The 12944-nt window shown below is 37.0% G+C and overlaps 1 protein-coding gene across 1 annotated transcript in view; it reads left to right on the top strand.

The window, feature by feature from the left end:
- Positions 1-12944, top strand: part of ITPR3 (inositol 1,4,5-trisphosphate receptor type 3) — a 116381-nt gene that overhangs the window by 14395 nt on the left and 89042 nt on the right. The gene's annotated exons all lie outside the window — the stretch shown is intronic.

Here is a 12944-nt window from a genome sequence, read left to right as displayed (position 1 = left end):
CCGGAACTCCGTTCTGAGCGTTCTATGACAAAAAAAGCCCTATCATGTCAATTCTTATTCTTTTTCTGGATTTCTTTAATCATAGCTTCTTTGACTCATTTCTGCAAAAGGTTTGTTCAAGTTAAAACTTGTAATGTTGCTCATGGTGCGGATGAATTTCTTTATCCTAACTGGCAAAGCAACACACTATTCAATTAAGAAAATTACACCAGCAAATGAATACAGGTCTCTCAAGGCTCAGATTTGGAATCAGTCCATTTGTTTATATCTAAAAAAAAGCTCGAGTCTGCCAAATTTGCCTTGGGATTTCCACAAAGTTTTCTCCTCCTTTGAAATAAGCTTCTGCTTTTGTAACCTGTGTCTGATGCGTTCTTTCAAATATCTCTTTTGGGTATTTTTGAGTCTGTTTCTACCACCCTGCAGCCATCCCACACCTTTTAGCTTCCCACACCTGCTAGCTGGAAAAGATTTAGGGGAGCAGTTCTTTCATGATGACTTCCCTTAAGGCAGGATTTTCAAACTCTTGGCCTCCCTCTCTGCTTAGAAAGCAGGAACAAAAATGCATTCCTGTTGCAGCTTTAACCCTGGCTGCTTCCAAATTCTGCCTCAGTATCTGGAGGGATGAGGGGGATACAGGCTCAGACTCAGCCCTCCTAAGACTGAGTGGCTGTGGATCTTGGGACCGATTGGATCTGGAGGCTTTTCATGTTTGGTTCTAAAAAGATCCCACTGCTCCAAATAAATCTGGGGAATAATAATAGATTCAGGGCTCCTTCTTGAAGATTCAAGAGCTGTGGCTTGGAGGATGCTTCAGCTTGTGCAGTAACTATGCCCATTTTTAGATTGGGAAGCCCTGATTACAGTCTCTTGCTTGCTTCTTGATTGGATTACTGCAATATGGTCTTCATGGGGCTGCTCTTGATGATCACTTGGAAGTTACAGATGATTCATAATGCAGTGGGAGCAGATAGTTACGGTCATACTTCAATATGCCCATGTAATATCTCTATTTTACAAACTGTGTTAGTTACTAGTGAACTTCCAGGTACAGTTCAAACTATGGCTTCTCTCCTACAAAGTCCTTCATCCTGTACAGTTGGGTTACTTGCAGAACTGTATACTTCCAGTTATTTTTGTCCAATATTATCTGAATGAAAGGGCATAGTCCAAGTTCAACTGGGCAGGCAATGTCATCTGGTGGGACCCAAGAGATCTGCCTTCTCTGTCACTTATCCCCCAGAATGGAGGACCTGGGATAGGATGGCCCTGACCTTGCTAGCCTTTCAGAAAGCATTAAAGACCTGATTCTTTCTCCAGGCACAGGGTTAGGGGGTGGCATGATCCTATAGGTGAATTTTTCCTGGACCTTTATGTCTTTAGGTTTTCATGCTTCGTTTGTATTATTTGTTGTCTGTGTTGTTTGCATGGATTTATTGTTTATTAATGATGTTTGCCCCCCTGCGTTGTGTGCAAAGTACAGATAATCCTCTACTTACAACTGTTCATTTAGTGACTGTTCAGAACTACTATGGCATTGAAAAAAAGACTTATGACCATTTTTCACACTTATGACCATTGCAGCATCCCCATGGTCATGTGATCAAAATTTGGATGCTTGGCAACTGCTCATGTTTATGATGGTAGGGTCAGGATCACCTTTTGTGACCTTGTGACAAGCAAAAGTCAATGGGCAAGCCAGATTCGCTTAACAACATTGTTACTAACTTAAAACCTGCAGTGATTCACTTAACAGCCATGGTGAGAAAGGTTGTAAAATGGGACAAAATTCACTTAACAAATGCCTCTCTTAGCAACAGAAATTGTGGGCTCAATTGTTGTGGTAAGGCAAGGATTAACTGTAGCAGCTATATAAAGAGAAATAAATAACATAAAAAGGAAAACTGATATATATATCTGTATTAACATCAAAATACATTTTGAACATTTTAATTGTGGGGGGAGTTTGGTGGATAAATAGTTTTCCCCCATTTCAAAGCTGAAGAGCCAGCGCTTGTCCGAGGACGTCTCCGTGGTCATGTGGCCGGCATGACTAGATGCCAAAGGCACACAGAACGCTGTTACCTTCCCACGTAGTGGTCCCTATTTTTCTACTTGCATTTTTATGTGCTTTCGAACTGCTAGGTTGGCAGAAGCTGGGATGAGTAACAGGCGCTCACTCTGTTACGCAGCACTCGGGATTCGACCCGCCAAACTGCCGACCTTCTGATTGACAAGCTCAGTGTCCTAACCCACTGAGCCACCGCTGATAGATCATGATAGCTTTATCATTATTCACATGTGTAGAGGATAACATTACACCAAATGATCTTTGGGGAACTGTAAAATTGGGGAGGAAATGACAAGTGATAAATGTGCATCAAATATCCTTTAGTCACTGCTGAGATCATCTTTATAAGATGAATATTAATGACATGTTAGTGAGATTGGATATGCCTATGTTTCATTGAAGATTATTCCGTTTTGTTAGCGTAATAAAAAAAGCAAATAAAACCAATCATGTGTCTCTTGTGTATGTAAAATATTGATTATATTTCTGAGAGAAAAATATCTGGTGCTGCCATGCAATCTTTAAATAATTCTGCCAAGTCCAAGGACAAAGGGTATATTTTTTATTCCTGACTTTACTGTGCATGTGTCCTAAATTTGGTAATAATTCTTGGCATTTGCACAGCACATCAAAGGGGAGGGTGGGACTTCTCCAGATGTTGGGCTGCAAATACCATGTTGGGGAGAGGCAGATTGATGGGAGTTGAAATCAAAACATTTTGGAAGATCACATCTTCCTCAATTTTCATTTTTTTACCTTTATTCTTTAAGGAAGGCCTTCATTATTCCTTTAATTTGCCAGATACATATCTTGCCTTTCTTCCAGAAGCTCAAGGCAGTATACAAACCATTTCCTCCCTTAATTATTCCCATAACAGCAACTGGCCTCAATTCACCCAGTGTGTTGAATCTGGGTCTTCTTAGTTTTAATTGAGCACTTTAATCCCAATGCTATATTAGTTTTATGTCAACCAAGTTGGGTAGATCTATATATCTTTGCCATTTTATACATTAAATGGAGTAGAAGCAGCTTTTAAGATCACTTGAGGCAAATACAGTATGGCTGGATTCCAGATGAATGTCTGCAATTCATAATAGGACTTTTCTGATTTTAATTGAATGGAGTCAGATAACTAAGAGATATCTGAGAATGGGAGATATTTGCGACAGAAGAATGCAATAGTGAGAATAATTGTCAGGCATAGTTGAAAGGTAATATGTTTCCCTAGCATTCTACCTAATGCCTCTGTATTTCTGCTTCCTATAATTTGTCTGGGAACAAGAAAAGGTTCACTGGTTGAGTGATTGCATTAAACTATAATATGATTTAATGATGGTGTGTTGAGCCTAATTCACACATAGTTCTCTCACTCTACTATGGCTTAGGTACAAACATCTCTGCCCCACAAACCAATCAACCTGGATGTACTACCTATCAAGTTACAACAAAATTAAGTGAGTTATACTGTGGCTTCGCATGATTTGTGAATCCAGTCAGTATTCCAGGAGGATGTGCTAAGTGGGACTGACAGTTTCTTGACAGGAATATGGAAATAGTTTGCTGTTAGGAAGAGTGTGCTCTGGGTATAGGTAGTGATGGCTAGCAAGGTGCAGAAGGGTAGCCTTTTCTGTGATGGCATCTGCCTGTTGCAACATATTCCCTCAGATTAGATTGCCCTGATCCCTGCTAGCCTTTCGTAGGCCTTGAAAACTTGACTCTGTGCTTGAGGCTGAATGAAGGTGTATTCAGGCACTTATTCGATTTATACGACTCCCCACTTGAAGAATAATTCTGGGCAGCTATCAGGTTAAAGAAACTGTAGTACAAAAGTAACAGTAGAAAAATACTACATTGGGAACAAACACAGCACTCATGTATTTACATCTATAATTTCATCTGTTTGGGGTGTCTTCCAGCTGTGTGAACTTAAACTTAGAGAATTCCTAATCAGAATGTCCAGTTTTGGGTGCTTAGGTAAGGATCATCTTGTTGTGGCTCTCTAGTAATAAGTGTTTCTTAGGTAACATTGGTAAAAATGTGGTTGTTTAGTCTAGACCAGTATTTCTCAACCCATTTTAAAGTTGCTGAGGTTGAGAAACACTGGTCTAGACTAGACAGACTCTTTCCAGAGTTACAGCTTTTATACTAACCTTTTTTCAGAGATGGATCATTGTTGAATCTGGTTGCCTTTGTCCCCACTTGTTCACCCTTATTCTTTTTAGAATAAGTCTGTTTGAATACACACACACACACGCACGCACACACACACACACACACACCTGTTCTTTCATTATACATCTTCTTCCTAATCCTTGAATATCAGTTTGTCCCATCTCACAGAAAGTAGATATGATATTGCTAATGGGATAAGATTTGGGCAGAGGCCAGGACTACAACCACCAAAAAGCATTGTGGTTTTGCACTGTAAACTCTATCCCTGTTATCGTTGCATACAGGACACATGTACAAAATGGGTGAAGCCAATGTCCCAATGATGTTTTCATCATTCCTTTCCCCCTCTTTCCCCCATGTCATTGCCTGGACCCTACTTTGCAGAATAATGAAGGGAAGGGTTAGTCCATATCCTCTAATAAACTGATTGCAGCATTTCTCTCAACATTTCTTGCAGAGACCCAAGTCTTACTTAGGTATATGAAAATATTGCTTTACTGATTCCGAGCACTAAAATTTATTCAGGTTATGAAATTTATCTTTTGGGACCTTGATCACCAAGACCAATACATTCCATGGAATATGTTTTTCAACAGCAGCAACAACAGAACAATTCAGGATCTGAAAAGGAGCATGAATGTGCTATTTGGTTTGTACCTTTCAGACAAATTTCCTACTTTGATCTTTCTATTCTTCCCCCCTGGTGTGCCTACTGCAAGTCACAATGTGAATTTGATCCTCAACTGTCTTCTGTCTTTAAAATCTAGCATATCAACACATAACCACATCTTTCAATAGCAGCTTTCTAATTTGGCTGATAGCTTTTATTTATCTGAACTTAAGTTACTTCCCTAAATCTGGTCTAACTCATCAGATATAGAATCTGCTGGATGATTTTAGTCCCACTCAATCCAACCCATCTCACATGATAATTATCAGGGTTACAAGGAGGGAGACCCCCCAATGTAAGTTGCCTTGAGCTCCTGGAGAAAAAGCAGGACATCAATCTACCACATACATCAGGTGTGCAAAAATAAAAGTAAAAATGGAAGGAATGTCCAGAAGGAGATCAATGTTTTAACAGAATGCAATAGTTTATGTATTACTTCAAAAGCAAAGGGAAAGTGATGGCAGCAGATCACAAGCAAATTAGCATGAGTTAAACATCTAGAAAAGTCAGGAGGAAGATGCAAGAAAGATTGAACCTTATTGGAAGAACTAGTTAACATAGCAGTTCCTGTGAATCTTGGTTGCATAAGAAAGGTCATCTCATTTTTCTTTATTAAGAATTATGAAATAATTATTTAGAAGGCAGTTGTGCAATTAAGTTTCTGCAGCATGCTTTGATAAATCTGGGGTAAGCAAGTCAAATATTCTTCTCTTTATGCTATGAAGACACCACACACAATATATTATACATTTGGTACTAAGCCCGGGCCACATTCTGACTTTGATGACTTGATTGTTATTTTGAAATTTGTCTGCTTCATAGGTTGCACTACTAGATCCTAGAAATGAGTGCTATTCAATCAAGCCATGGTGGGTACAGTGATGCAGTGCAGTGTTGCAGGCTAACTCTGACCACAGCCAGGAGTTCAAGCCAAAAGACTCAAGGTTGACTCAGTCTCCCATCCTTCCGAAGTCAGTAAAATGAGGACCCAGATTATTGCGGGCAATATGCTGACACTGTAAACTGCTCAGAAAGTGCTGTAAAGCACTATAGAGTGGTATATAAATCTAAGTGCCATTGCTATTGCTATTGCTAATATTAGTTGCATGCCAACTGATGTCTCTTTTTATGTATGTGTGGTGGTCTAAGACCACAGAAATTACAGATACTATTCATCCTCTTTCCATGTATTTCTGTTTTCACTGTTATTACATCAGTCATACTGGGTTCTTGGATGTTTGTGTGTATGGGAGGGGGCATTCCAAGTGAATTAGAAAGAACAATTCTAAGCTCCATCTGGCAAGACATTAGAGGGAGTGGCCTACAGATTATAACAGCAGTTAATGGAGAATAAGAAAGGGTTTTATATGATCTTTGTAATCTGAAATAGCTCCAAAATGTTAAAATGAGAATCCTTAGCCAGTATTTATTTCTCTAGAGCTGAGGCAAACAATGTGTATTTTTTGAGTTTGTTCCAAACTACTTAAGTGGCCAAAGCTGTTAAATGTCTGCATCTATTTCCCATCTCTTAAGAAGGTGATTTCCCTTACTCCTTTGACACAGGAAGTTATCAGCTCTCGTGAAAATTAAATTTAGGCTCTTTGTGTATCAGAGAGGTGAGCAATATTTTCCTTTGATAAGAGCTGATAACTGTATTGTTCCAAGAACTGGTTTAAATATGGTTGGGTCCATGTGTATTTTAAATGATGATACAGTATATGTATACGTACACAGTCTGCATTTAATTCTTGCCTGCAAGTCCCCACCAATATATTGTAATGTTAAAAGCAGGGGTGGGAGCCTGAAATACTATAAATATTTGCAACTGCCTCTTTCAAACTGCTCTTCTTAGGCAAACTGGTTGAGGGGTCATGAGAGTTTGTAATTCCAAGAAACCCAAGTGGCATCAAGTGACAAAACGTTGGACTCCATGATCTAGAATTGGAGTAGACAATATTGTAATTATATACCTATGAACACCTTTTTTCCTGTTAGCCAGGCTTTGTGCTTCATTTAATGTTTTTTTTTTAAAAAAGGTTTAAAAAATAAGAACAGTAAAGAAAAACTGACAAGTTGCAAAATAATCTCTAGTATCAACTTTATTTCTGAGACTGCTTTTTGTCTCCATGATCGTCTCAAGGATAACTTAAAAAAAATAAAAATGTGGGTAGCCACTATCCAGACTTTTATTTGGAAATGTGGTCTCTTGTCCAGCAAAAAAAACCAAAAAAGCCCTGAGATATTAGAGCGCCTATCAGAGCATACATAACATCATGAAATTTGCTTTTAGTAGAAATATTTTCATTTTCAAGAGTGCCTACAATGTTCTCTCAGAATTTCAGATGGTTCTAATAACCAGAAAGCCATACTCAGCCAAGATTAAGAAGTAGTCTTTCATATAATAGATACCACTTTTTTATATTGGAGACTTTTGATTCGACTGGGTTTTGATGTTGGTACCTTATGGGTTGCTTTATAACCCTTCTACACTGCCACAAAAATGTTTTCCACATGTTTGGTGTTTGTATCCCTTAAATGTTTTCACAATTGACTAGTACTGGTTTTACATTTTTATCCTGAGATTAATAGGTCCTCTCATTCTCTTCCACCCAAGACTACAGTTTACCAGTTTGTTTTTGGTTAAAAAAAGATAATTAATAACCAAATGCTTCATCGTTCTTCTGTTGATCATTCAGCAAGTTGATACTGAGGTGTCAAGAGATGAATGAATTGGCAGTCTTCCTCCAGATGTGCATCTCACATTAAAAAAAATAATTTTTTTTCCAAGCAAAGCATTAAGTTTTATGCATTTGATGAAAGCTAGATAAATGGGAAGAAAAGGACAAAGGAAAAGATCCCCTTCATTTGTGCAAGCTGGAAGAATTTATAAATTGAGAACAATAGATACATCTAGCTATGTTGACCCGATAACATTGCCAGCAGTTTGGGAATTTTCAACAATCCAACCATGGGTGTGGATAAAGACTGTCTCTGATAGTCACCAAAGAAACAAGTTTCAATATCCATTTTGACTCCTCCCACTAAGGCTGCTCTAAACTCTTCTAACATATGAAAATCAGCAGTTCTTTTAAATCTTTATGACTTCATCAGTGCCAATAATAGCCATTTCACTGTTCCCCAACCTACACTCCTATTTTAACCATAATGTACCGGTAATTTATAGTCCATCGCAGGTTAGGTATTATATTGGAAAATACCAGGTTAGCTCTTCTTTTTTTTTTTGACCTAAAAAAGAATTGCGCCAAAGACATATGGAACAAAGTGGTCTAGCAGGTGGAACCTGATTTACTAAGGGATCTTGACTGTCTATGCAAAAACAATTTGTTGCTCAATACTTGGCAGTGGGCTCTGATAATGGGCCAAATGAAGTCACTATTACATTTTTTAAAACAGAATTATCCAGTATACTGTATCACATCTATGGAGGCAATTTGCGGGGAGGATTATGCTTTTTGCTGTTAGGGGAAACTAAAGTGAAATTGTACATGCTAATTCACATAGAGCCTACCTCTTTAACGTAATCAGTTTTTCATTGATATGCATAGATGAACCATAATTATACCCACCAATGATACGTTTCTATCGAGGAATCAATATAGTGTATAGGTTGAGGTGCTAGATTTGGACCAGGCAGACCCTCAGATGCCATTATATGATTTGGGGCCAGTTATTCTTTCAGCTCAATCTGTTACCCAAGGTGAGTAATGTAACTGCGATAACTAAATAAGGAAAGAGGATAATTATTTGGAAACTTTTGTTTGTCTTGTGTGTCAGGGTTAAAAAAGCAGGTTATTATTAACTGATAGCCATAAACTGTAGTAAACTTGTAGTAAAGGATCTTCCAGAAACAATACCACAATACTGAATGCTACCTATTTAAGAAGAGATGGCTTCGATAGAAAGAATAAAAAATTTATTTCCTTTAAATTATGACTATCAATTGACAATTGACTAATCGGTGGGTTATTTATGGATATTTCTTTTTTATTTACCACTAAAAAAGGTAGTCATAATGCAGGGGACTAGAAATTTTCCAGATGTCATTGCATAAGACAAGCAAAAGAAAAGTCAGGTTCTCTCATTTGATTCCAGGCATCTCATAATGCCGTACTCATTTGAATTTCTCAAAGATTTTAATAATTTTAAAATATTGCTTTATTTGGGGGAAGTTAGAAATTCTTCATGGGAAATTGGCAGATATGTGAAACAATAACAAGAAAGAACCTAAGGAGGATTGAGCATGGTCAAGGAATGACAGTGTGTCCTGGATGTGGTTTTGGCTGACTAGAACAGGAATCTTTTCCCCAGACTATAATTTACTACGGGTTGTATCTTGTACAGAATATTCAGTATTGCAACAGCTCACCTAAAACCCTTCAGTTTTTATTGGGATTCTGGAAATTATTGAATTTTAAAATAAATTGATACTTTTTTATTGAACAATCTTAGAACGGAATAAAATTAACATTGTTGGAACTACTTTGGATTACTACAAGGAACACCTTACAAATCCAATAGGAGAGGCGGAAATTTTGTTTTACAGTTTTTGGCCACATTTTACAGCTGGCATGTCATTATGCTTTCTGCCTCAGCGTCATTGATTACTCAGGAATCAAGGTGGAACGATTAAAATTTATTGTATCCGTGATAGCGATTACAACCGCAGCCCAAAAGTTACGATATCAAAGCAGGAAAGGAAGAAGATATATTACTGATGCCTATGGTATGGTATAGCTAGTCCTCAACTTACAACCGCAATTGAATCCAGTATTGCTAAGTGAGGTAGTTGTTAAGTGAGCTGCCCTCCATTTTACGACCATTATTTATTTATTTATTTATGATTTTTTTTGTTGTTGCCATAGTTAAGCAAATCACTGCAGTTGTTAAGTGAATTGTACGGTTGTTAAGCAAATCCAGCTTCCCTCCCATTGACTTAGCTTGTTGGAAACCGTCTGGGAAGGTCACAAATGATGATCACATGACCATCATGCAACTGTCATAAATACATGCCAAGCTGTGAAGTGCCTGTATTTTGATCATATGACCATGGTGATGCTGCAATGGTCATAAGTGTGAAAAACAGTCATAAGTCACTTTTGCCAGTGTTGCTGTAACTTTGAATGGTCATTAAATGAACAGTTGTAAGCCAAAGGCTACCTGTAGTGATCTTTTCTGAATGATGATCACAGTTATTTGTGGCATCTTATAATTGGAAGCTTTCAGCTTGACATACATTAAAGAATTTCTCTTTGAGAAAGCCACTTACCAAAGTATCCTATCATTATTCAGCAAAATGATTCTGTTGACATACAGAAAATAACTTTTTAATGGGACATAATAATTATGCATTAGGAAGTGCTGGCCAAATGAGCTACTTCTAATGTTTTGTTTATGCAGGCAAGTACATTTTTACTGAAAGCTCTCATAGATACCATAGAAGCAAGTTATTTCTAAATGCTTTTCAGCATAGGCTATGCTTGATATATTTGAAACAATATTAAAAATGCAACTTTTAAAATCAGTTAATGTGCTTATTTACAGGCATAGTTCAGTGGAAGAATGTGGTAGGATACAAGGATGCTTGTAAAGCAAATTACATTGCAAATAATGCAGCCTGGATTGTGATACTAAAAACATATATAGGATTAAATTATTATTACATTATCTTCCCCTGCCCCATGGATCAGTGGTGCTTATGAACCATAGGTTGGGGACTATTTGCCTAGATAAATTATAGGTTGGATTCACATTCTGAGCTAAGGTATAAGTTGATTTATTTGTTGTTGTTAGCTGCGAAGTCGTGTCCGACCCATCGCGACCCTATGGACAACATTCCTCCAGGCCTTCCTGTCTTCTACCATCTTCTGGAGTCCATTTAAGCTCACGCCTACTGCTTCAGTGACTCCATCCAGCCACCTCATTCTCTGTCGTCCCCTTCTTCTATTGCCCTCGATCTTTCCCAGCATTAGGCTCTTCTCCAGTGATTTATTTATGTCAGTTTATAAGTTTATTTATTTATTTATTGTGGGTTGTGGGCTGTGTCTCCCTGACAGAGTATGAAGCAACTCAAAATATTTACATCCAGAGTCTTCTTGAGTTCTTTTATGAGGAATCTTTGAAGTGGGGAGAAAGAACATATAGAGCACGGGTATCAAACTTGATCACATCATGTGACGTATTATGACGTATAGCGGATGTTTTTTGGTATGTGAATCTGTCAGGCTTAATTTGATTGATTGATTATTCTCCTTTACATCTTGCTTTTCAAGATACAGATCTAAGCAAAGCAGCTTACAAGCAACATTATTAATTTTCAATAAACACACCTACACACCCCTAACATTTTTTTTAAAAAAAGAGGCCTCAAAATTCTGGGATCCTTCTTGCAAAGCAAAGTGTGGAAATGTCACGCGATATGAGATAATTTCAGAGAGAGATTTTCACTTGCTTTCTTTTCTCTGTAAGAATGGTTTCCACAAGGTAGCTAGTGGCATTGTAGCCTTTTAAAACACTTGCCTTTTTATTTAGTTCACAGACACACATACACCACATTTTTTTATTAATTCATGTTCTTTACCTTTTACTTGTACATTTAAAGTCACAATCTTTCTTTTGTGTGTCAGTTACTTCCTGACCTCCATAATAACTTCAATCAATCAGGGCTTTCATATTATGGTTTTTAGTAAGAGAAAGAAAGATCAGACTAAAGTTTTAGCTGAATCATGTCTTATATAGAACTGAAAAGAGTAAGTACAGTGTTGGTGTTTTAATTATTACATATTTTAAATGATGGAAAAAAGGCAGTTTGAACATTGACTATTGAGTCCAGATAGCCTATATCCAGCTTTCCAACAAACTGACCAACCATTAGATTCTGGCAAATAGATATATAGATTTGTTCCTAATCTAGTATCTGTATTATTTTTCTCTGATGCTCGGTGTGCCATCAGAGCACATAGATAAAGTTATCCTAGAAAACCTAGAAGTAAGGTATACTTGCCTAAGAATGGAGGAGAGAATGTATAAGCATGCTGTTTTCTCTTACTTTACTAAACAATAGAGAAAATGTTATAAGAAAATACAGTTAAGGTACACATAAGCATACAAAGTTACAATTTAAGTGTGCTTTATATAGTAAGACATATTTGAGTGTCTTTGCATAGCATATTTGATTGTACATCTCCAGAGTCCCTCTGGGAGGGAGATGGGTGGTTCTTAAATATGATCAATAAATACATAAATAAATAAAATATTAAACCCAGAACAAGCCATGTTGTGGTTTGTGAAATGTATGAACCAAGCTATAGACAGGAGTGAGAAACTTTAAAGCCTGCATAGCCCACCACTATGGACCTGCCCTTATTCAGTAGGCATCAGTGATTAATTGTTAATTAATTTACAGTATGAAACAAATAAACAAAACAGTTTTGATTCTTAGAACGTTTTAGAAATGTTTGTTAACAGTAAGAATGACTTTCCTTTGAAAGTGCCAGAAAGATGGTGTACTCAATATGCAACCTTTTAAGTGACTTAAGAGTGTGGAATGGTTAAATTCCAGATGTTTAAAATTACAAGTCAGCTTATTCAGAATCTTAACATTACCCCCAAAATCATTTTAAATTTCAGCACAAAATATATTTGCATTAGTTATCTATTTTAGAATCTCATGCTAAATAACAATTAACTATTCATTGTTCATAAAGTATTATAAGAAGGAATTTTTTTTAAAGTGTGGGGACAAAAGTTTGAAAAATATCATATTGACTACAGTTTAGTGTAAACAAACATTTGTCCTGAATGATTCTTAATAGAAAAACTTCTGTTAGGACATTTCTGTTTACTGTTGAAAACCACAAGAGTTTTCCATTTGTGTTTGTTGATATTTCTGCAGAGTTGAACCTTATTACTAAATGTCTGACTACATAATTATCCCAAAATATGATTCTCTTAAGAAGGCGATGGTCTACTACATTCAAAAGTCTGAGACTAGTTTTAAAAATTTACATTGCCAAG

The sequence above is a fragment of the Vipera berus genome (genome assembly GCF_964194415.1).
Source record: "Vipera berus genome assembly, chromosome: 3".
NCBI classification, from domain to species: Eukaryota; Metazoa; Chordata; class Lepidosauria; order Squamata; family Viperidae; genus Vipera; species Vipera berus.
Note: the sequence above shows the minus strand (reverse complement) of the source record. Positions and strands in the feature narration are given on the sequence as shown.